Source organism: Misgurnus anguillicaudatus, chromosome 3 (assembly GCF_027580225.2).
Source record: "Misgurnus anguillicaudatus chromosome 3, ASM2758022v2, whole genome shotgun sequence".
In the NCBI taxonomy this organism is placed as follows: Eukaryota; Metazoa; Chordata; class Actinopteri; order Cypriniformes; family Cobitidae; genus Misgurnus; species Misgurnus anguillicaudatus.
In genome coordinates this window covers 19,302,000-19,327,337 of record NC_073339.2, presented here as the reverse complement: position 1 = coordinate 19,327,337, position 25,338 = coordinate 19,302,000, and the positions used below count along the sequence as shown (strand labels likewise).

The following is a 25,338-nucleotide window of genomic DNA, read 5'->3' as shown; positions in this document are numbered from 1 at the left end:
CCTCTGTAGTTTTTGGAGAGGTGATATATTGCCATAGTGTTTACATGTGTGTTTGTCTACTGTCTGTCTCTGAAGAGTGGCACGCACAGCTCAGGGTCAACACGTGAGCGTGTGCACACACACACACAGACAGACACACACACACACACACACACACACACACACACACACACACACACACACAGAGAGAGCGGACAGTGACAGGCAAAGAGAAAGCATTACTCGTCTAAAGCAATAAACCCTGTGAAGCTGGGATTTACACTGAACAATGACTTTTAGCTGTTAAAAATTGAAATGCATATTTTATCATATTTATTTATGTTTTAAATATTTAGAATATTATTTTTTCTTACGTTCCAATTTTATATTTCATATTTTTCATCTTAATATTCTTAAAAAGTTGTTGTCAGGATCCTGCCAAAGAGTCTTGTTTTGTATTTTTATCTAGGCGTGATGGCAGGGTTCTGACAGTGTGGAGGCTCATGACCTTACTTATCGGGTCATGTGTCTCTGGTAGGGATGGGCACGAGTACTCGTTTGCTCGAGTACTGGAATGTGGCATCGATGATCCATCACGAAAACGATGATTATGTGGGTTAATTTATTTATTTATTGTAGTTATGGCGGCATTTGGATGTCTGGTTAGCATTACAAGCGCCTGCGGTGATAAAGACTGAGTGCGTCACGCTGTGTTGAGCTACGCAGACCGGCGTATGACATCAGTAACGTTAACAAGCAGGATTTAAAAACAAACAGAAAGTCCGCAAACCCTAAGGCACTATGGTTTAAAAGGATGCCGTGATTTTGGGATTCACTTTGGTAGGACGAAAATACAGCGCCGCCGTCACAAGTTCCCTCATGTCATCTCATATTTAAACATCAAACGTCAAGAGATACCAGTGAGCCATATGAGCATATCTTGACTCCGAACAGGTGAGAGGACGACACGACACAGCTAATCGCTAAAATGATAGCAAAAGATTTAAAGCTGCTTAATGTTATGAAGCTTATACTTTGACTGGATGTGTTTAAAAGCACACAGTTATGGTGCACATCCACAATGGGAGTTAAACTTTACCAGTACTACTTAGTTTAAGTCTTGCAGTTTGGGCAGATATATGCACGTTGTATAATACATTTAGGTTGTATATAAGGCTTAATATTATGTAGAGTGCATCATATAGAAAGCGCATCAGTTTGTGTTTATTAACCCTTTAGTTTCACTTCATCACGCAGCTTTTCATAGAGGTTTCTGTTAAAAAATATTTAATTCATCAATAATCTAGTATGTGTTTATTTTTCTGACATAGTTTCCTTAAAATTAATTTTATTTGAGTGTTTTTAATAAAAATATATTCATTTTCACCATGACATAGCCCCGCTCCCAGTTAATCGAGTACTCGTTTTTCAGACCTATGGATTAATCGAAATGAAAAAAAAAATGACATAAATGCACATCTCTATTCTCCGGTGTCTTGCCTCTTATTCCCGCTCCCTCGTTCTCCTGCTTATTATTAATTATCAGTTTACTCCCATCACCTGTTCCCTCTCGTTACCTTGTTTAGTTTTTCTTAATGTCATTGTTTCCTTAGCTCTATGCAGGTTCATCTTGTATTGTTTTCGTGTTCATGTGGTTTTCCAGTCGAGTTATCTTGTCAAGTTTAGTGTTATCTGTCTGCATAACGTGTTTCAAGTCGTGTACCCCCTCGTGAGTTTTTGTTTTATGTCAGTTAATAAAGTGCTTTCTGTTTTCCCTGACATCGTCTGCGATAGGGTTCATCCGTCCTCTGATCCTGACAGTTGTGTTCTTAGAAGGCATGTACTTAAATTATTATGCTATTTTATTGTCATATATATATATAATCTGTGACATAATGGGCCCTATTTTAACGATCTAAGCGCATAAAAAAGCCGGCTTTAAGTTGCTTTAAATGTATGGCTATCCAATATCATCAAAAAAATAATTTACAAGTATGTAAGAAAAGGTTTGTACTCAAAAAATACTTTATTTGTAACAAACAGGAGATAAAGAATTTACAAACGGCTCTCCTTTCAGCACTTGGACAGCGTCACGAGATTTTTTAAGAATTACTTAAAAATGTTTCTCATCTCACCATATCCACAGGTACAGAGTCATCATATACAATAAATCTGTGTGGTAGCATTTAAAAAAACATTTAAAAACACATGCATTTGTTTAAAGCAAAGCATTTATTTACTTACCAGGCTACAGGTGAAGCAGCTTTTTGCCCCTTCTAATGTGACGTCTCATAATCGGTCCTCATTTATGTCCAAGAGACTCAATAATAATATTTTACATTCAATCCTTTAATCTTTCATATTTAAAAAAGTTTTTGTGTTGCAGCGCGTTTAGTGATGCACCGATGTGAAAATTTTGGCCGATGCCGATAACCGATATGACCCTTGTCTGTTATGGCCGATACCGATATTTGCCGATGCCGATATCTCTGTATAAAAACACATTTTAATGATAATCAAATAAAGAGCTATTTTCCAAAAAAGAAAATGTACTTTTGTAATTTATTCCCAGAAATGACTGATTGGGCACCTTTACCCATGTGCAAAATGTCATCAATTAGCTGATTGATATGTAAGCTTATTCTTTGTAAGCTTCGGGATGCTTATTTTTTAAGTGGGTGATCAAATTGGTTGTGTTGAACAATTTGTCCCGAACTCACCCTCGTATCACCCGGCCCTCACTCTCATTGCACACAGCAGCAGGGGTGTCCGGACTTTTTTGTGTGGTGATCTACTTTTAAAATGATAAAGCCGACAAGATCTACATGCTAAAAAACACTTTAAATGCGTGGACTATACTGCATATATCTCTACATTAGATTTAGGGCTGTCACCATTAATCTATTTTTTTGAGAAGTTGAAAAAAATCCTGGAGTTCATGTACTGTATAAAATAGCAGAGACACGGTTTAGTAAAACAAACTAGAAAGAAAATAACAATAGTATCAGAAGCATATAAATCAGCACAATGCTGCAGCTCTCTCTCTCTCTCTTCCTCCCTCGTTCGCTCGGGCGCGCGTACACACACCGGGCGCGTGCATCAGCTGCATGAAGGAAAGAATGCGATTGCATCCTGGTAAATTTCGGAAGTTTACACTGGAGCGGGCAGGCATAAGATTTATAAAAACACATTTGAGAAGAAAAGCACAGCAACTCAAAAAGACTTTGTGTTTCACAATTACTCTAAGACAGTGGTGTCCAGACTTTTAGCCGACAAGTTCTACATGCTAAAAACACTTTAAATGCGTGGACTATACTGCATATATCTCTACATTGGATTTAGGGCTGTCCACCATCAGAGCATGTGAGTGAAGCAGAGCGGTGTGACGCTCCGCTAAATATTCCTCTCTACTGTTAAAGCGCTCCACTCAGTCGCTCACCGCCCAAGCAAGCGCTCCGTTAACTTTCCGCTCACGCTCGCAAATAAACCAATTCCCGCTCAGATCCCGCTCCGATATAATTTTTTTAAGTAAGCCAAATTGTTTTCTTGGATAATTGCATTTAATTAAAGTATTAGCTGATAAATCGCAGTTATGTACAGTTGTGTGTTGGCTATTATAGTTTAACTGATACGGAGCTCCGGATATAATTAAAATTAACAAATTGTTTCCACGACATTCACATGTTTTACTAATTTTAAGTAATAATAAATGTAATAAGTAATTACGAAATATTATAATAATTCGTTCCCCTTATGAGAAAGATTAACAAACTATTCTGTTATATATTATTTGAAAAAACTAAAATAAATTGAAGAACAATTTCTTAACAAGAAGGTTTTTAAAGTGCAAATTTACAGTGCAGCAGTAAATACAGAACACAGCTGTGTCTTAAAGAAATTAAAATTAGACAGTATTCAGTGTTTCCCACAGGATTTTGAGGAAACTGTGGTGGTGATGACGTCACCCGCTAATTAGCATATATGTGACGTCATCATGTCGTGTTTGCGTTTGATCTAGTGTTGGCACCTGAAATATGTTTCACTTCTACTCTTTGATCTGTATCTGTATTTGATCTGTATTATATATCAAATTATATTTTAGGCAGAATAAAGCTGTTTTAAATGGTGAAATAAAAATGTAAATGGGAATCATGAAAATTCTATTTGTGGGGGGCAGTGTTGATTCTGTGGTGGGCCACCACAAATAAATCAATGTATGGGAAACACTGGTATTTATGAACCTGTAAATGTACAAAACGAATGCAATACAGAAGGCCATGAGTATTTATTTATGGCATTTTCAATAGTATATTGGTAGATAAATTAACGTGTATCTATATAGTATGAAAACGAATATATCATTATTTTGGCTAAATTCATCTGGATATATCATTTTAGTCAGACTGATTTGTCATCATTTCAGAAGCTTAAATGCTATCTAAAACAACTTACATTTTATCCCGAGTGTTACTTGGTCAAAAATATTTTGAAATATAGCCGCGAGAGCAAATTATAGCACAAAAATGTTTAGCTCACACGGACCGAATGAAAAGCCGTTAATTAAGCGAACTCTCTGTAAAATAGAGGACGTGCTGAATCAGTCGAGTCGGCAGATTCTCATCAATGTTTATAATGTTCCACGCATGCTGTTGATGAAAAAAATAATATCTAAATGTCCAGGGAAGAGTCCAGTGTTCAGTCAGTTAATATTAAATGCGTTTTTGGCTGAAGCTTTCTCATCCACGGACGGGAGAACTATAAAGATTCTTATTTTAAATGGTTTTAATGCTGGTAAGCAATCAGTTAGCCTATATTATGGCGCTTTGTATTTGTGTTGATCAGTTAAAGTAGATTAAAGTAGCTATTCTCGAACTAGCAAATTACCAAAGGGCATTCTGGGATGAGCGAGCGGTGCTGAGGGTATTGAGCGAGCAGAGCGGAAATTTCGGAAATGCGCTCTGATGGAAATATTACCGCACCGCTCACATGTTCTGGCGGGCAGGCATAAGATTTATAAAAACACATTTGAGAAGAAAGGCACAGCAACTCAAGACTTAAGTTACGTGTGTCACAATTACTCTTGGAGGCATTGAGCAGCATAAGGATACACAGTTAATTTATGTGCAATCTACCGGCATTGCCTTTGCGATCGCGATCGACGTATTGGACACCCCTGTCACACAGCATAGCGAGGATCTTCTTCAGACACTTTGAAGAACGACCAGGCAAACGACAGAACCTGCTTCAGCACATGTGTAACTTATGCCCTTGTGCAAAAACAAACGTACTCGCCCCCACACTCACGTCTCCTACACACACACACGTCAAATACACAGGAATGATTATCGGCCTGTTCACATCGGCCCTATTTTGACATCGGACCGATGCCGATGTGTAAAAAAAATGACCATATCGGCCGATATTATATCGGCGGCCGATATATCGTGCACCACTAAGCGCGTTCATGTGTGTGATAAGCAAACCCGCGTTGCGCTCTTTAAATATCAAAAAACATAGTGCGCCATTGACTTAAGACTTTAGACCAGGTTTTTCTTGGTCAATGGCGTAGTCTATTTTAGTTGCCTCAAAATAGCAACGTGCCAACAATGCGCCTGAACACACCTCGTCTTTAGACCAGAACGCCCATGGGCGCAAAAGGGGGCGCAAATTAATTTGCTATTTAAACAACGTGGCGCTAAACGCGAAAATTATAATTGCGCAGGGTGGAAACTAGCAAAAGAGACTTGCGTCGGGCATTGCGCTGCATTGCGCCGGGTGTAAGATAGAGTCCATAGTGGTCTTAAAAAGACAATAATATCGACTATCACCATTATTTCTGGTGCAATTAACTGACTTATGAAAAGTAGCTATTATGACAGACCTATTCGTATGGCTCTCTTGGTATCCCTTAACATTTGATGTTTATAAATTAAATTATAATGCATTGAACTTGTGTTGGAGCTGCTCATTCATACCTGACTGTGTTTTCGTCTCATCGAAGTAAAGCCGGAAATCACTGCATGCTTTTGAAACCATAGTGCCTCATTGATGTGAGGTTTATTTGGCTTTACCACGCAGGATTGCATGGACCGGTATGAGAGCGTTTGGAAGCTGACTTTTCTGTCTGCTTTTACTCTCACTGTAATGCAATGTCATATCACGATCTGTCTGTAGAGCACAGCATGAGGTCAAACATATCCCTAGTATTTACTATGAAACACAGGAGATTGTAATGCTAACTGGCGCTATAACCAACCACAATTTTTTTTCTTTCATTTTGTATTTGATGCACTCGGGTACTCGTGTCAAACCTTAAGATGCCACCATAACCAACCACATTTTTTAATTTCTTTTTGTATTCAATGCATTCGAGTACTCGGGTACTCGTTCCCATACATATTTAAAAGCAAATCTTATTTTCATTCACCCATCCATTTCGCCCACCTCCATTACAGCTTTAAGGTTTAAAAGGGACTCAAAAGCATCATGCCAGTTTATGGAACTTATCTTTATCTTAACTCTTTTTCACTGTTCTTGTATGCATGATTGCAATATCATAACACTTTTGAGATCTAATGATAGCTTTGTGGTAAAGGATAATCTTCCACACTAATGAGCTTTGAACCAGATTACTGAGTCAGTAGGTGGAAAGTGGTTGAAATTGAGTAAATAATGACAAAATGTACATGAATTTTTGGGTGAACCATTCCGCTAATGATAATGAATATAATTTTCATCACACATGAGTGACCTCTGAGCATGTGAACACAGCACAAATCATAAAACTAACAACTGCAGACAATCAGCAATAAAATGTTTTTTTTTTTTAGGTTTATATGCAAATAAATAATCCTACACATGATTGGTTTCTCCCCACATTTGATGAGCTGAACTCTACCATCACATTTCATTTCTCTCACCATTTTATTTTATTTAATCCACTCTGTATGTGTGTGTTTTGGTTTGTCCATTACTGCATCCCAGTGGAACACAGAAAAGATGCTATCATGGCGATTGATCAGGCTCTCCTTGTCTAGCACTGCAGTCATTAATCAAGTGAAATGCTAATTGTGAACAGAGCAGGGGGTCTGGGATGGACTCTCTGTCAGGCTCCACAGCTGGAGTGATGGAATAGTCCAGCCGTAGCTCACTGCAGAAAAGCCTGTTAGAGGAAGATGCATTGTGCAACTCTACCTAAGATTGATAGCCAGCACGAAGCACCAGCATTTGTTTCTTCTTTTGTTAGCAATAAAAGTCAATCAAATAATTCAATGTTTTTTCCTATGCCATTCAAAACAATCCAATCTAGTAGCCTCAGTTTTTGAAGGCTGTGACCCTTCACTATAAGATGGTGATGGAGCTTCTTATCTTCTGCATTTATCTTTTTCCTCCAGTGGTCATATAGACAGTCCATGCCCTTTCCAAATTACAACGAAGAAACAGACAGATAAATGTGGATCCCACATCTGGAAACCTGGGACCTCAGTCAATATTAAAGATATCACGGTTATATTTTCACAATGTTTTTTTTTTACATTATGTAGGATCATTTTAACTCTTTCGCCGTCCTCTTCAACTGTCACGTTTGGGGAGCTTGTGCAAATTGTAGACTCTTTTTCCTATTTGTAGTGAAGATGAGTGGTACCAGGTGAGGTCTTCGGCTGTTGTAGCCCATCTGCCTCAAGGGTGTGCGTGTTGTGGCTTCACAAATGCTTTGCTGCATACCTCGTTTGTAACGAGTGGTTGTTTCAGTCAAAGTTGCTCTACTATCAGCTTGAATCAGTCAACTCATTCTCCTCTGACCTCTAGCATCTATCTCTAGGCACCATTCACACCATTCTTTGTAAATTCTAGAAATGGTTGTGCGTGAAAATCCCAGTAACTGAGCAGATTTTGAAATACTCAGACCAGCCCGTCTGGCACCATCAACCATGCAACGCTCAAAATTGCGTAAATCATCTTTCTTTCCCATTCTGACATTCAGTTTGGAGTTCAGGAGATTGTCTTGACAAGGACCACACCCCTAAATGCATTGAAGCAACTGTCATGTAATTGGTTGATTAGATCATTGCATTAATGAGAAATTGAACATGTATTCCTAATAATCCATTAGGTGAGTGTATCTACTTTGCTATATTTTTCCTTTTATTTCCGTGTTAGTGAATCTGCACTCTCAGTAAGGGAACACATACTGTTTACAATCGGGTAGCACTATTCTCTTAGTCTTCATCTAGCTTTCTGTTGTTCTCATTTATTGCCTACTAGTAAAAGTGCGGAGGTCTCATGCCCCAATTGTTTGGTTGTAGTTTGTCTTATACCTGTAGGAGCGCTGAGGGCATGCACAGTGGTAGCATGTCATTTGCTGACTCTCCTGCTTATTCCTGGACCACTTGGCAGCGGTTGATTATGTTAGGCCTGTGGGTTCTGTAGCAGCAAAAACAATACTGGTCATTACAAGTCTGAAAGTGTTGAGTGTACTGGGCTGAGGCTGGTGTTTAAGAACTCCCTGACTTGTTCCCCAAACTGTACTGACCGAGCCGCATTTAAAACGAAGTGACAAAACCTGTTATAAAGTACAGTAGCTAACTACAGTACAGTAGAGTGTTCTTACATTCAGAGTCATCTTATTTGTGACAGTAAAGACTGATATGTTTAGAAATGTGGATTTTGTTTTTTCTTGATGTCAGACGGCAGTATGTTTGTTACTAGTGGACATTCCTAGTTGTAGTTGGCCTAGTAATGGTTAAGGGACATAATCACTCAGACGTTATTTATGTTATTTCATGTTGTTATTAAATCAGTATTTTGCTGCTAAAATGAACATTCTATAAGTGTCAACGTATAAATTTGTCTCATCAATGATCAGCAATGATTTGCATTTTTGGCCATCAGTTTGTAATCTCTTCATGTAAATGTCTTTTGCCAGTGGTCATAATGTCTCATAAGTAAACATGTTATATTTTTTATATTAAAAATATTACAAAAAGTTGGTGAACCAGATAGTATGAAAGTCATTTGTTGTGACTGGTGGTTGTTACTGACAGTCCCTGTGTCTAAGGCTGGATTTATACTGCAAATCTTGCCCAATTCGGATTTGTTGCCTGTATTCAATTTTTTTGACCGCTGGCTTACATCATCTTTTAAAAGCAACTCGTATATGATATCTGCATTTACATGAAACACTTGGCAAAACAATTCAAGGTAGACATACTGGCCCGCAACAGCTTTCACAGAGGAAGTGAAATGTTGCAATATGTAATAGACACAGACAAAATGATACAAGATTATAGAGCTTTATTTCTGTAACAAGCCATAAAACATGCCATCGTCCTCCACTGCGCTAAGAGTAGTAATTGCGGGTGGTGTTCACCTGAGTTGACTCATTTGCCAGCGTTGCATTTTCAATGATGCACGACATGTCTTAAAATGGGAATATACACTTACCTTGCGTATGCGAATTGCATATCCGATTCATATCCATCCACTTTTTTCCTGCTTACACGTTCGTGGGTCATTTACAATCTGTGCCACATAAGGTAAAAAATCTTAATTCAGTCACTTCAAACATGCAATATAAATGTGGCCTAAGATATCTATGCTCATTTCGGATTTCTCTACAAAAGGGATCAATGCTTTTCTGGATCCGGAGCTTTTTGCTGGATTGGGTATCGGACTAATGGCTATTAAAGCTTTTAAAGGACAAAGTATTATAAAGCAACATGAAAATTTTCATGCACTATATTTAAAGTCTTCTTAATATACTCGATAGCTTTATGTGAAGAACAAATGCATATAGACCTTTTGCGAGTCGACATCACAGTTACGTCACACACGCATGTGGTGGCAGAAAAACAGTGAAAACAATGAGACACGAGTGAAACGAACAATATAACTCACTAGAAAATGTTTTGTTGTGCTATTGAGTGTCAGAATAGGAATGCCAAAATAGATGACCTTCATTTTTATAGTATACCGTCATCGAAAACACCATTTGAAGATAAACGTAGGTGTTTATGGTTGCAATAAGCCCTTAACCGGACAGACTGGAGTGATGAAATCATTTGGAAATCTTTTAATAATTACAATAGAAAATAATTAGAGAAGATATCCGGAGTTCTGGTGAAGTCTGATCCCTCTATGTGTTTCTTATAGCGTTTTCATCACGTTACGTTTATAATTTATTTAGAAATATTAAAGATTTGAATTACTTCATAATATCAATAATATTACCATTTATTAAAGTTTTCGGGGTTTTTTTTCGTTTTCTTTTACTTCTTTTTACATTATATCTTAGTCTTCTTCTTGTTTGTTCTAAATTATGATGTTTACTAATAAATATATAAACATAGCACACACACACACACACACACACACACGATGTAAAGTGTTAATAATATATATAAACAGGCCTATACAAATTAATTTGTATGTAAACATAATAGTTTTAGATCAAACACGTAGGCTATAAATATAAGGAAGAAATTGAAAACAGGAAATTATGAAATATTTAATAAATTGTATTATACAGAATACATGATAGTATTGCTCTTATAAGTACGTCAGCGATTCATAGTGTCAAAATTATTGATTTACCAATAAAGAACAATACATATACATTACATACCTGCACACAATTAGTAGCCATGCCATTTAAACTTTTAATTTATTTAAAAAAAAGTAACTTGGTGAAAACATTATAAGAAACATTACACTTAAGAGAAATATAGGGGAAACAGACTTCTACAGAACACCAAATCCATAAAAATCACAGTTTAATGCTAAAACACTTCACACAGCTATTGAGAAGCATTCACTTTCTGCCACCAGTTGGGCTCCGCCCACAAAAAACGTTATCTCTGTTTGCAAACACGCAAAAGGTCTATATAAAGATATTTAACCTCCTAAGACCCCAGCTTTGGTTTGGCTTGGATTTTAGATTTTTTCCAGCTATTTGGGGTTAGGAAGAACCAATATATATAACAACCAAATATTTTTCTTTGAACATAAACAGTGTAATTGTCCACGTTTGTATACAACAGGTTCCAGATACACAGAATTTAGTATTATGGTGTAAACAACAAAAAATGTGATGTCCACGTATGTAGACACACCAGGTCTTAGGAGGTTAAGTTCACAGATACTTTAATGTGATACTCGCTACTGGGTTGGAGTACTAAAGAAGCGGACTGGATGAAACACATAATACACATAATAACTGTATTTTAAACAGGGATTTGAACCAGATTTTTCTCCAATTGGTTCGTTCCGAACAGAATTAGCATTTTAAGGTTTGACTAGTCGATTCAACCCTACTCACTAAAAACAGTTGGGTTAAAAATAACCCAATAAATAACCCAATGGTGGGTTACTATAGCACCGACCCATTGTTGGGTTATTTTAACCCAATGCATTGGGTAGAAAGTTTTACCCAATTAGTTGGGCTATGAAATAACCAGTTTGTTGGGTTATTTTTGCCATGCTGTTTTAACCCCATTATTATTATTATTATTATTATTATTTATTACTATTATTTGCTTTATAAATAAATAATACAAAACTTACAAATACATTTATAATGCTTTATTTTCATTTAGTCATTTGCACCTGCATTTAAATGTATAAATACATACATGTATAGAAGCATAAATACATACACACATAAATAAATATATACATACATAAATAAACAAAAACATAAGAACAAAACAAATCTACTCAATCTTATCCAACTAAAAACTGCTTAAAAGCGTTCACACATTTTGTCATAGTTTTCTCCCTCTCATGTTGTTGTAAACCTGTATATAAGTCTTTGCTTTGATGACCACAAAGGTATATTTCAAAGAATGTTTGAAATCAAACCGATCATGGGCCCCATTCATTTTCATAGTATTATTTTTTCCTACTGTGACAGTCAATGGGGCTCATGATCTGTTTGGTTTCAAACATTCCTCGAAATATCTTCCTTTGTGGTCATCAGAACAAAAAAATGTGTACAGGTTTGTAACGACAGGAGAGGAAGAAAATTATGACAATTTTCATTTTTGGGGGAACTGTCCCTTTAAGCAGGTGACAGTGTGTTCAGGAAACATCACATGGTACAAAATGTATTGTGTGTTACAGAAACTACTTAACAGTAGTGAAAGGCTTGGGATACTCTGTATAAAATGTAAAAAAAAATATTAAAGCACATGTCAACTGCTGGTCTTGCTCCTGGGCCATGCCTCCCCACGATAACAAAGGCTTGTGATTAGTCAAATTCATCCCATAGGAGGACATGGGGTCTTCGTTATACCTCCTCCTCCAAATACTGAATTATGTTTGTTTTCTGACCTGAAGACAGAATTTTCACAATGTAAATATGCACACATAAACAGGATAAAAAAAACTAAGTGTCATAAATTATACTTACAGACAGGCACGTGCACAGATAGGGCTCAACCTGTGCAGAACACATGCCCTTTTTGTCCTTACACTCCGAAGTGCCCTTTTTTTGGAGGTGTTTTATTATTTTTTTAATATATAAATTAATGCTATTGTCAACCATTTACGTCTGTCTGTGTGTTTTACAAATATATTTATCAAATAAAATTATTAAAAAACGAAATCTTTTTGGATCCGCTAAAACTGTCTGTCAAACCTCTTTACTCCGCCCCCTGAGTGCAGCGAGCTGAAGTTCCACACAGCAGTCAGTCAGAGCAGCTGAACGTCTTGCAACGGTAAATAAGGTTCTTGTTGTTTGAGTACAATGCTGTCTCATTACGAAAGAAACACTAGTATGTTTATAACGGCGCATGTTTTATAAATTTGAGCAGAGCCGAATTATCCATAGACGGGATTGGACGAGTGGGCAATCAGGGGGCACCAAGGGTTCCAAACTGCGACCAAATGGAGTTTTTGACAAAGCGCAAGCAGTGTTCACGCATGTGAAGGGCACCCGTGACAACAATACGGAATGCAAGGTTGGGTTTTTACCGCTTTTTTTGCATGACGCGTCTCAATCGTTTAACTAAAATCAACACATCTCACGCGAGAAGACGCGCCCACGCGGGTAAATGTTTAGCCTACATAAACACCAAAAACATTACAGATTAGAAAGACATCAGAAGCCCAGTTAGGAAAACTGGATAACGTTAGAGACGAGAAACGTGTAAAGGATCATACAAGTATGTACATTATATTGCCCTGTCATTCATTACAGTATGCTATCAGGATATAACTTATTGTATATGTATGTACCTTATGCCTTGACTTAGTCAAGGGAGTTGTATGATTATTTGGTTCATAACTTTTTATTCTGAAATCAACTGCATAGAGTTAAGTCTATTTAGTATTTAGTAATGCAGTTATTTGCACCTTCAAAAGACCAAGGTTCCTGGTCCTCAGCACAGTTTTTGCCAGGTAGGCAGATACATGTTGAATATGCTAATGGCTATAGTGTAGTATAATCTCCTATTTTGATCATTAATCTCCTATTTCCCCCTCTTCTCAATCACATACATAAACATGTTAACCAAATAATAACAATTAGCTTATAAAACCAAACAGAATACCTTTTTTTCCCTCAAACATATTTTTATTTAACTTTATGTATGTAACCAAAGATTTAAATTAATATATTCTACTATTAAATAAGGGCGAGTACACAAGAGCACTTCACAAACACATGACTACAAATAGGCCTAATACAGACAAACACCCAGGATGTAAATTGTTAAAGCCAACTTACAAGGCCAGATATCCTTTGCACTGCATAATGCCAAGCTATCATAAAATGTCATTTTTCATTCATTAATAGTGATTTCTTCAATCATTAATAGTGAATAAATATAAAGCTTTTAAGATGATTATTATGTGATATTTATTTGGAGTGGGTGCCCTTTTTCAGTTTCAGCACATGCCCCTCAAAAGGTCTGTGCACGGCCCTGCTTACAGATTGCAAATTAATAAATGTTTGCTTTGGCTCTTGGTACTGTAGGAAGGCTGAATCATCTTGCTGGCCATTTTGTAAGGTTTTTAATGCACCATCTCCAAGAATGTCTACATTTAAAGAAAAGAATAATTAATTAAATCTCAAAGCAAACACATCTGGCATGCTGAATAAAAACTCTAGTTTGACAGTAGATGGCGCTGAATTGCAAATTCAACCGTTACCGGGGTTACAGTAAACAGACGTGCATAATTAAACAGCGCTTTATCAGGGATTATACTGAAGTAAGACGACAATAAAATGCCATCGAGTCATTTCTTAAGACATTTACATTCAGAATGACATTTATATTACAGCTCTGTGTCTATAACACAGACCGGCTAAAAAATATTTGGAGCAAAAAACAGCCGGTTGAATCCCTTACAAAAGTTAAAAAACGGTTTTTACTACACTTTAAACCAAAAAACATTGTCTGTTACAGAAACCATGGTTAAAGCAATATGGCAATCAATACGCCATGAAACTAACGTTATACTACTAAAAGAAGAAATGATTCATTTTCGTAAGGGACCATGCTGTTGGTGCTGTTTAGTATTAAAATAAATTGCGATGTCTCTCTACGTTTATGATGGCTTAAAAACGCGTTTGGCATCGGTAACAGTTAATCAATGGAACAGGTGTAACGGACAAACACTAGACAACAGCGTTTTTACACTTATTTAAACGTGACTGATAGTTTACTGTGTGTTAGAGCTTAAAGACGCTTTGTAGCAAAATAAAACATTACACAGAGATATATATTTTAAAACGTACCTCTCGTGTCTGTCCGCACTCAGCAGTGGCACCGGTCAACCGTTGAAATTCAAAATGCATGACGTGAGCCCGGTTTTAACCCAACTCTCTGGGTTGTTATGGAAATAACCCAATACAAGCTAGGAATAACCCAACAGAACAACCCAATATGTTTAACCCACCTATTGGGTAAAACAAATAACCCAACGGTTTTTAGAGTGTAAAATTTACGTTCCTGAACCGGTTAGAACAAAAAAATTTAGTTCCCGAACCGGTTAATCACGTTCCATGTCAGCTGTGGGACATACAAATAAGTAGGCTGATCATTAGGACATTAAACCTAAATTATTAGTCTACATAATTTTCCTTAAGTCTCTATCTTGTCATCAAACATTAAAAAGGCTACATTATATAAAGTGACATAACTGTAATTCTGACATGCCTACATTTGTTGAGTGAACTTAAAAACGCGCACACACAGGCGGAGGACAAATTCCAAACGGCGCTTCGGGAAGAAGATGCAGCATAAACAGTCGCTCCACATAAAGTGAAAATTACGTTGTTTTTCAGTGCTCTATTCGCCAAATGTATTTTAATGGACTACAGTATGAGACACAGTAGCGCAACTCCCTCTCTAATTTTATAATCTCTCACTGAACTAAATCACTTTTCTACCTTTAGTAAGATTTCTAGTTTGAGGTGCATTAACTAATGTTAACAGTTTCAAATTTGATTTAAAAATGTAAATGTTAAAGTAAATAAGATTTACAATAAATAAATAAAATACAAATTATAATTGATATATAAACTGTGATGTATTTGTGTGTATATATGTATGTATGTATGTATGCATGTATGAAGGTTTGTGTCTTTTTCACCTTTTTCAACCCTGATGAGTTTGCACCCCTGGGCTAAGAGCTATGGTTAACTCAAGGGCTAGGTTAAGATAAGGACAACTGATACTCAAATCGACACTACAAAAAAAAAAACACATATTTGACAACGACAATACTTAATGATTACAATTAAACATTAGTGTACCTAATATGTATGATGGGTGTGACACTTGTACCTTATAGTAAGTGGTGCTTTGCATACCCCTTCCACACCCCCAAAAAACGGGCTGCTGCTTGATGTCGTGCTGGTAGTAAAAAATATTTTGGAGGTGTTAAAAAAGGTAGTAAAAGGTAGTAAATTTATCTCTATGATTCCTGCATATACCCTGCGTTACGTGACAATGGAGCATAGTGAAAGGGAGTGATTGGTGGATAATATTAACCAGTCTAAAATCTGCATTCAAGTTAGCAATGTAAAGATGAAGTTTTATTGGTTATGGAACAGTGGACTGGTCACAGTATTAGCTCACAGCAGACACTCACATAAATGTTCCCAAATGTATTTTGAGGTTGCACAGATTAAATTTTGGGACCATATGTGACCAATATAGTTGCAGTTTCGAGCTCTGATCCATCATATTTTGTCCAACAAATGTTTTTTAGAACCAATATCTTACAACCTTATAAAAGCTACAAAGATGAGTGGTGCAGGGCACCTTCCCTCAGTGGTTCACCACCTCAGTCAGGCCTTCATCAGTGTTACTCAGAGCCTCAATCCTGCCTGTATTTCCAGAGGATGCGGCCACGTTTGGTGTCTCCGCTGTCATGTTTCATAATTTCACGCTTCCCTGAACAAAAGGCTCTTACAGTTCATTTGGAGCGTGTCAACTGCACACTGACAAGAGAATCTCACTTCTGTCTGTCTGATTGGTCACTTCAACAAGCAACAAAAAAGCTGGTCCTCTGTGTTTCTCTCCGCTAAATTTGCTCGTGTGCACCTCTTTCTCAGCTTTCCATCAGTGAAGGCTAATGAAAGGGAGCGGGACAGTTTGGAGCGAAAACATTGGAAATCTTTGTCCGACTTCATTGCTTTTTGACAAGGTACAGCGAGTAACTTTATGGTCACATAAACTACAGGGCAGACAGCGTCACCAGGGCATATCCCACTATGCCTGCAGTTATATGGTCTGTTATTTACAGAGGCCTTCAGCAGGTTATGCCTGAATAACTTTTACACTGCTCTGGATTTGTCCATCCAAACTTCTTAGCTAGTGGACTGTTGTGAGCGAGCAGTGTGACTCCCTGCAAATGAGCCGCCAGTCTGGTTTGAATAAACTAAACCCACTGAGTGCACAGTGACTTTAAAAAATGTTTTCCAAGTATACGATGTTTCATGTTCTGCTTTATAGTATGTAATCATAAATGTAATGGTAGGAATGTAAATTGGGCTGCAGGGTCATTGTTTTGTATTGTTTTAGACAGAAAGGATGTAACATTTGAAATCCCGCAGGTGATGAAGCTTCATAAGGATACACAAAATGTCAAATATAGAAATAAACACTGCCAAAATAAATATATTGTGCATCCATATGCCCCAGTCTTTTATCACACCTTAAGGTAAACATGCCTTAAAAACAAGCCTTCTTTTGTCCCATTAAATGTCACCCAATTGTGAAGTCCAGGCTTCATTTCTCTATCTGATTTTAACATCATTCTTACGCTGACCCCATCTCAAAGAGTCAATTATATCAAATTAGTTGGCATTAAAAATAGTACATTTGAAAGCATCCCTTTCAGTGCTTTCTGCAGTTTCTATGGGAACCACATGAAAATCTGACTGAGGTGAACCACTAGCTTTCTGCCTGATTGTACGTGTGTTTTAGCAAAATATGAGCTATAGGTTTATTGGTCCATGTGCATGTCTGTTGTCATTCTTAAAAGGAATCCTTTTAAATGTAAGATTGTGTTGTGACCCTATCTGTGTGAAACACACTGTTATTCTCATGAGTTTTAAGCCATTTCACTTTTGATTTAGTAAAATTTTTTGTTCTTTATTTTAGTGTTGAAATTTAAATCAGCCCATTTCTTACTGCACCACCAGAGTCAAACAGTTTTTGTAGTTCAGATGCGAGACATTCATGCACATTGTTTTATGTTATCTGCTTATACTAAGAGAAAGCAGTAGTCCCCTGTCACAAATCGTTGATTAAATTTTTTTTATAAACTGAAATAACCCAAAGTGAATGAGAAACAAATGGGTAACAGATGTAGAAACAGAAATTAAATGTTAATTAACAGAAATCATTTTTATGAAAAAACACTTTGACCCATGTGTCTGTGTGGGAGAAGACATCCCACCTGCAAATGGCGATATGGCATAAAATAATTAACAAAATGAAATAAAAATGGGAAATGATAGAGGCAGTTGTTAAGCAACTAACTGAAAAAAGTGAAAAAAATGAAATAATTGATTTCATAATTATTGAGCTCTCATCATATGGCAGAATATTCTGACCTGTGTGTTCATGTGGGAGAAGACATCCAACCGATGCAAGTATTAGTAAGGTTACCAATACTAATAAAAACATAGACAAACTAAATTGTAATGGCTGGTGGTAAACTGCTAAGCGCAGTCTTCATTATAAACAAACTTTCATTTAGTGTTTTAATGATTTGGTCATTTAAATAATTCACATTCCTTTTCATTCAGTATATTACATCCTGAAACAAATTTTGTGAACATTAAACTGAATCCCTATTTAAACTTTCTGACACTAATGTGGCTTTAGTTCTGTTTTCAGTTCCGAAGGGGCGGAGACCCCTATTGTATCTGTTAGTGTTCCTATTAATATCAGTGTTTCCCCTGCCATTATATTATAGGGGTGCCTCGTCCCCCAATGTCACCCCCTCAAAGGTCATTATTTATCTTATTACACGACATCTTGTCATTTCTGTTTCTATTTGGTATGTATCATCTGAAGACACCTTAGACCAAAAGTCAAAAACTTTTTGATAGACCAATCTATTTTCATATGCTGCGACAATGAATTTGACAGTGAGCACACCGAATTGGATATGAGGCTGTATCTTTGCAAAACTTTTGTGTATTGACATGACTTGACTTTTGTGTATTGACATCACTGTTTCATCACAGTGCAACCTAATGGTGTTAAGATTATAAAAAAATTGCTATTTTGTATATATTTTTAGACAAATTCTGCTTAAAATAATGAGGTGTTTCCTTTTTTTTTTTGAACTGCATCCACAAAGTCATTTTTTTCTCCATTTGTGTCCTTTTAGGAGCTTGACTCCGTAATTGCTGCTTGCAGCTATATTTAGTTCTTGTTTTTTGTGGCCTTTGCACAAGAAATCGGCAAACAGCAGATTCATTGAGCTCATACAGATTTTTAAGTGATTTGAGATTCCTCTGTAAACAGATATCTTACTTTAGTTGTAAGCCCAAACAGCTGATGTTCTGTTGACTCCTCAACTAAGTCCTTAACCTGTTAGCCCTCATTCCATTTTCCGAACCCCCCCACAAAAACTGTCATAGCCAAACTAAAATAGATACAGTTTATAAAGTCTTTGCACTAAAAGCATAAGTTTGGTCTCATTTGAAAGCAGACACTTGGAAGTTTATTAAGAGGTGAACATTAGTTACTTTCATAATGAAAAAAGTTGTTATAGAGAGCTTAAATTATTCTTTTTTATAAACTCCACCAAACATGTATGAAATATTGTTATGAAAATCTAAATGAAATTGGCCTTGGAGCAATCTAGAAATGCTCTGCAGTTAAAGCCACAGGTCTGACCATGTTCTGTTTTAAATCTGAAGATGATACCTCTAAAACTCTGTATTTTATGAAATGTTTTTTAGACCCATGTCATGTAAATTTATTTAGAGAAAACAGCAAAAATGCTAAGCTAATGTTTGTTTATTTATATCTCACAACATCCTTTCAGTTTATTGTCCTATTGCTCCGTGTTTAAAACAGACTCATTAAATAAGCATCCGGATGAGTCATTAACAACTTTTAATCCGGGATATGGCTGTCTAAATGTTTATTTTATTATTATAAACAATATAATAATTGCTCATAATTTCTGTTTAGTGTTTTATTTCCTCCTTTTGTCTCAATTCACTTTCTTTTTATTAAAGTCCTTTCTTACAAAAAGAAACTTACCTTAAAGAAGCTTTACCAGTCAAAATTATTCATAGAAACACATATCTCATATCTCCAGACAGCAGATGTTTACAGAACAGCTAGTACGTTAGCTTAGCATACCATCAAAACACTACAAATAAAAGCATTTATAATAAAACTCACTTTATAACATCAAAAGTCGAGTGCTTAAACAATCATGCGTGATCTGATGTGGCTTTGGATCATAAAATAAGACCGAAAATAAACAATTTTATGTTATTTATGCTGTTAGCTTAGCATAGCATTATAATATACAGTACTGTTATGAAAATAACAGACATAGCGTAAAAAATACAGACAAACCATATATAATCTTAATCGTGTTTATTGTCTCCATGGTTTTAAAACATCAAAACATCTTTATTTGCATGTTATTATAAAAACAGCGATCGCTCGTTGCAGGTCACTGTTCAAGTTCACGTCTGACTGACAGCTGCTGCTGAGCTCTGACGTCTTATTCTTTTTATAAAAGTTTCATATTGACACTTTCAGACTTTAGCGCCCTCCGGCTTCACGTATGAATGAAACAAACTGAGTGCGAATGACTGCAGACTCAAACTTCCTCATATCGCCATATTTGGAATAAAAATGGGTGAAATATTACCCCCACTGCAGAAATTTGAAGTAAACATATAAAATTTAAGTAATATTTCTCCAAATATGCATACTTTGAATTAAAAGCCCCGATAGATGTTGTTTTATCGAGTGCTTTCATGACGATCACGGAGGAGTATTTTTATCAATGAGTGCGGCTGAGGGTTATATTTCAAATTAAAGGTATGTACCGTTTTTCATTTTCATAACGCCTGACAAAAATGAAGAAATTACTGTTACTAGGATTCTCAGATTAAAATAAAGGTCAAAAACTAAATCTTAAATCAAAACACTTTTTAATGATGTATAGTTGTTTAATGTAAGTACATTTAAACTAACAGTAATTTAAATTATGTAAATAAATAGCTCTTCAGTACATCCACGTCCTCGCGCAGGTTATCAAGTTAAATATAAGTGCTTTATTACTATTTATAATTTCAAAAAAAAGAAGAAATTAAATAGAAATATGTCAATACTGTATGATCAAATAAAATTGGAAAATTACTATAGGTATGTTTTCATGCACAACATTTTGTCAATCCCACTGAATTTAATACGATTGAAGGTTATGACGATACAGTTTACATGCACCCTAAACATTGCAATATAATTTAAATGTTCGTTTACATGTACGTTTTCATGTACATTATATAGAATCCGAACCGAACGTCTGCGCAAGTGCACAGCCAGGGTTGCCAGATTCACGTATCTATTCTGCGAACAGTACCTCTCGTTCAGTTCACACATTATCTCTTGATTAAAGTCAAAGCTAAGTTAAAGAAAGTTGTTCTTAAGAAGTTTTCAAATGGCACAATGCTATTTTATTGCTTTAAGTAGCCTTATGTTTTAAAAGTACACATAAACGCTGCAGAGTGTACAGCGCGTGACCCCGTTACCTTATTAATGCGTGATGCTATTGCCTTGCTATTGGGAGTTTCTGTTATGAGAATCAGGTGATATAAGAGGTAAATATAAGACGTGAAGTTGAGCACTTGTTCTGCACATGGTATTTTTGCATCCAATTGTGGGAAATGCATACTTTTCTCCTGCTGATTGGATCACAGATCGGAGTACACCACCTCCTTCAATACAATCCAAATTTGCATCCGATCATCCTCAATCGTATTGATCAAGGTTTACATGAAGGCTTTTCAATATGATTGAGCCATCAATATGATTACAAACAGATTATTTGGTTGCATGTGTACGTACCTACTGTAATTTGAAAATAGCATAAAATAAAGACAAATACCAAAATGCCAAATGTTAACCTTTTCTTTTATCTTCTTACTAGCATTTTCTCTACATTTACTGCTATAAATTTATTGAACAAACTATTCATCTGTGTGCATTAGCTATTGTGGTGTTTCTAAGTAAATGATAATTGCACCTATGTACCTGGCCTTCTGCTTAAAGCAGCTAGCAGTCATCACCATTTTAGCTTTGTACTTCACTTTTTGAGGAATCACTACTGTCTGCACATCATTGGTGAAAGACACATGGCGTGATCTGAGCCTCGACAAGTATCTGTGCCTATGACATAATGTCAGAGATTAAGACTTTGAGCTGCAGCACTATAACTGTTGAAAATAATGTAAGCACTCAATTCTGACCTTTGATTTTGACCTTTAAAGACCCATTGAGTGCCTTAAAATGAGCAGCTTTGTTTAATGCATTGACATAATTTTTAGAAAGTAGAAGTTCAGTGATTCCTCCCTTTTTAAAATAGCCAATAATATTTGGTTTACCACACAGCCTGTAACAGTTTAACATGAATTGAACATGGGTGAAATGTTTTAAACATCAGCATTGTCCTGCCCTCTCATGCCATTGACTCTCCCAGAGGCCCTGCTTTAGTAATTTGAGATGCATTACATGTTTGGTTATGGAACAACAGTTTTATAACCTTTACAATTTTATATGAATTGTCCTCAGGCATTTCATAAGAGCCAGCTGAGTGGCTGTCTGATTTTAACGGTCAACAGCCTGCACGCTTCACAAGGAACACTTATCTTTTATTAATATCGCTTCATTAAAAGTTTGCCTTTTCGTCTTTCCCTCTGCCTCTTTCCTTTTAAAAATACATTGTTAATTAATCAACAGAAAAACAAAAACATCACAAGCCAAATGGGAAAAGTCAGATGGCAAGGTTCAGTGCTCCAAGACGATTGCAACTAGTGTGAGACAATTAAAGCGTGCAGCAAACAGCAGGTGCTTAACACACCCCAATGTGCTAATTGTAACTCCAGCTGAGGGGCCTTGTGGGCACGATTGAGTGGGACCTTTTCAATATCGTCACCCTTACATGACACAGCCTGACACCCCTACTCTTTCCTCCGTAGTGCCACTCTGCCCTCTTCCCAATTATCAAACTTTATTAAGACATTTGTTTTTTACAGTTGGCCTTTGCACGTTTTGGTGGGCTCTGGATGATCGATGTTGTTTTGTTTCTTGTTAATTAACCCTTTAACACATACAGTCACACTAGTGTTATCAACCTAGACTCATCCCTGGAGCGTACGATCACACCTGTGTGATTAGAAAGTTCAGTGCATCACATCACCTACTGCCTGATTCAAATCGGCTTTCCCGCCACATTCACGTAATGAACTTAATGCGTCACCACTGAAACTCAAATATGACAGTCATTTAAAAACTGCCATTAAAAACTTTCTCAAGGGGGACAGTTGGGACATTTTAAACATACGCATAAAGGGGTATAATCCTGCTCAGGTGATAAAACACATGCTTGTAGTGAATGAATTCCGTTTATACCTGCACACCTCTCGAAAATGTGTTATTTCCATTTATGCAAATGGCAGAAGCATTTATTCAAAATAGTACAGTGGATTCAAGTTGAACATTGGTACTGTATGTGTGCTCTCTAGGAAATACAAGATCTTGATGTCATTAGCACCAACCCAGTATCACGAAATTGCGTGACTATTTCACGCATGGACCAGCGTGACAATGTCACGCTTTGCCGCGTTTGAGCGTGTGCATGTCACGCTTTCTGTTTGTGTCGCTGTCACGTATTGGTTACTCAACTTTTTTGTCCTAATTTCTTACCATTGTCGCTTCGGTTTAGGGTTAGATTTACATAAAATGACACCCTTACCTAAACAAACTCTAACCCCAACGTCAGGTGACAATTGGTTAAAGTTTAGAAAATATAAAAGAATAAGTATTGTATCTTTTTATTTTATAAACCAATACTTAAAGTGACAAATACTTAAAGTGACATATAACAGAAGCACCAAATCTAACCCTAAACCGAAGCGACAATGGTTTGAAAATAGGACAAAAAAGTTGAGTAACCAATACGTGACAGCGACACAAACAGAAAGCGTGACATGCACACGCTCAAACGCGGCAAAACGTGACATTGTCACGCTGGTCCATGCGTGAAATAGTCACGCAATGTCGTGATATAGGGTTGTTAGCACATACTGTATACTTGGTATATACCAGACCTAAACCTAAACTCATTGGGTATGTAGATAACTTATATTTAGTATTTTTTTGTATTTTTTGGATGCACTGTAGGTACACTGCAAGTACACAATAGCCATTTATCTTAATATTTTTTTTATATATAAATTCAAAGTTTTGCATGATCAACTCACTTTCATCCTAAATATGTTGATCAGTTTCCTTTCACTTTTAATAAAATGAAGAATCAAAGATGTCCAATATAAAATGTTTAGTCACACCCCAATGATATAGTATTGAAAATCTTGTTTCTAAATTGCTGTTAGCTCTGGCATCAAAGCCAAGTGTCAGGCTGCAGTTTGAGCCTCCCTACCTCACCTTAGTATGTCTGAGCTCTTGGCAAAGCACTGTCTTTAATGTTTTGCAGCATTAAATGGAGAAGTGTAAGACTACAGGCAGAAGGAGCACCAGCCGTAGCCTGCAGCCACGCTTTACAGGTTGCCTCCCTAATGGAGCTCCCAGGCCTTGAAGTGCAGTCGAGGAGCGGGAGGGGAAAGATGTCAAATGTTCATCTGAGACCAATCATTAAGGACTTTTTCTGACTAGAGATGAGGGAAGTGGATGGGTAGCACAAAGAAGACACAGCAGTAATTGACTACTTTCTGCAATGGGACTAATTCACAACGAAGCGCACTGCACCTAGTGATGGGGAGGAGACCCTGAGTGATCTTCTAAATGATGGGAGATAGAAAGCCAGCACTGTTATCCAGGTGACAGAGGATTATACGAAGAGTTGGGTGTAATATTATAAGCCCGGGATCTCAATCTGAAGATAAACTACTGCTGTAGTTCTCTGTCTTGCTATTGCTTGCTGTCTCTCTGTAGTTTGGTGTAGCTGGTATTAACCTGCTTAGTCCTATTTTCAGATGTGAAGATGGCCATCATTGCAAATAAACTCTTTTCATATTTGATTGCGGTATGCACTTCCCCAAGGCCACACTTTTGTGGGTTAATAGAATTTCAGAGAATGTTCTCAGTCAGTGAAGAAGTGCTGTAATTGTAGTTTTGGCAAACATTTCTTTTTAGCACTTGGTTACATAAATAGTGACATCACAAAAGCCCCTATTAGGTTGCAAAAAATAACATTATTTTGTATTTGATGTAATACAATGTGTTGGCAATAATTTTATTTTCCGTAAAAATAAACTGTACTGTATTGTTGCTCCTCTATGCCCTGCCTCTTGGAAAAGCTTAAATTTTGTACAAATCTTTTTGTTCTGAAAGACGCTCCGATTAGCCAGTTACCTACTGCGTTGTGATTGGCCGAATACCTCAAGAGGCGGAAATGTGACACTCCTTATCATGCTTGGAAGATCAGCTCCCAATGCAATACTGACTGGAGTTAATATCGAGCAACGGCAGTGACGCAACGCCAACGGATCCACAATTCAGTTCGGCAAAGCATGACGTCACCCATTCAAAGTAAATGAGAAGCTTTAACGCCAGCGCTTTGTGTGAATTTACCGTAAGTCTCACACAGGGATTTGGTTTTATTCATTTGTTAATTTATACA

General features: G+C 36.7%; 1 protein-coding gene and 1 long non-coding RNA gene across 13 annotated transcripts in view; one reads left to right on the top strand and one right to left on the bottom strand.

Moving 5' to 3' along the window:
* Positions 1-25,338, top strand: part of tenm3 (teneurin transmembrane protein 3) — a 693,684-nt gene that overhangs the window by 38,008 nt on the left and 630,338 nt on the right. The window lies entirely within an intron of this gene.
* LOC129439902 (uncharacterized) lies at positions 11,879-14,932 on the bottom strand. Its single transcript, XR_012360381.1, has 3 exons — positions 14,720-14,932; positions 13,910-14,016; positions 11,879-12,309 (listed from the first exon to the last, which is right to left on the bottom strand). It is a non-coding gene; the product is annotated as an uncharacterized lncRNA (long non-coding RNA).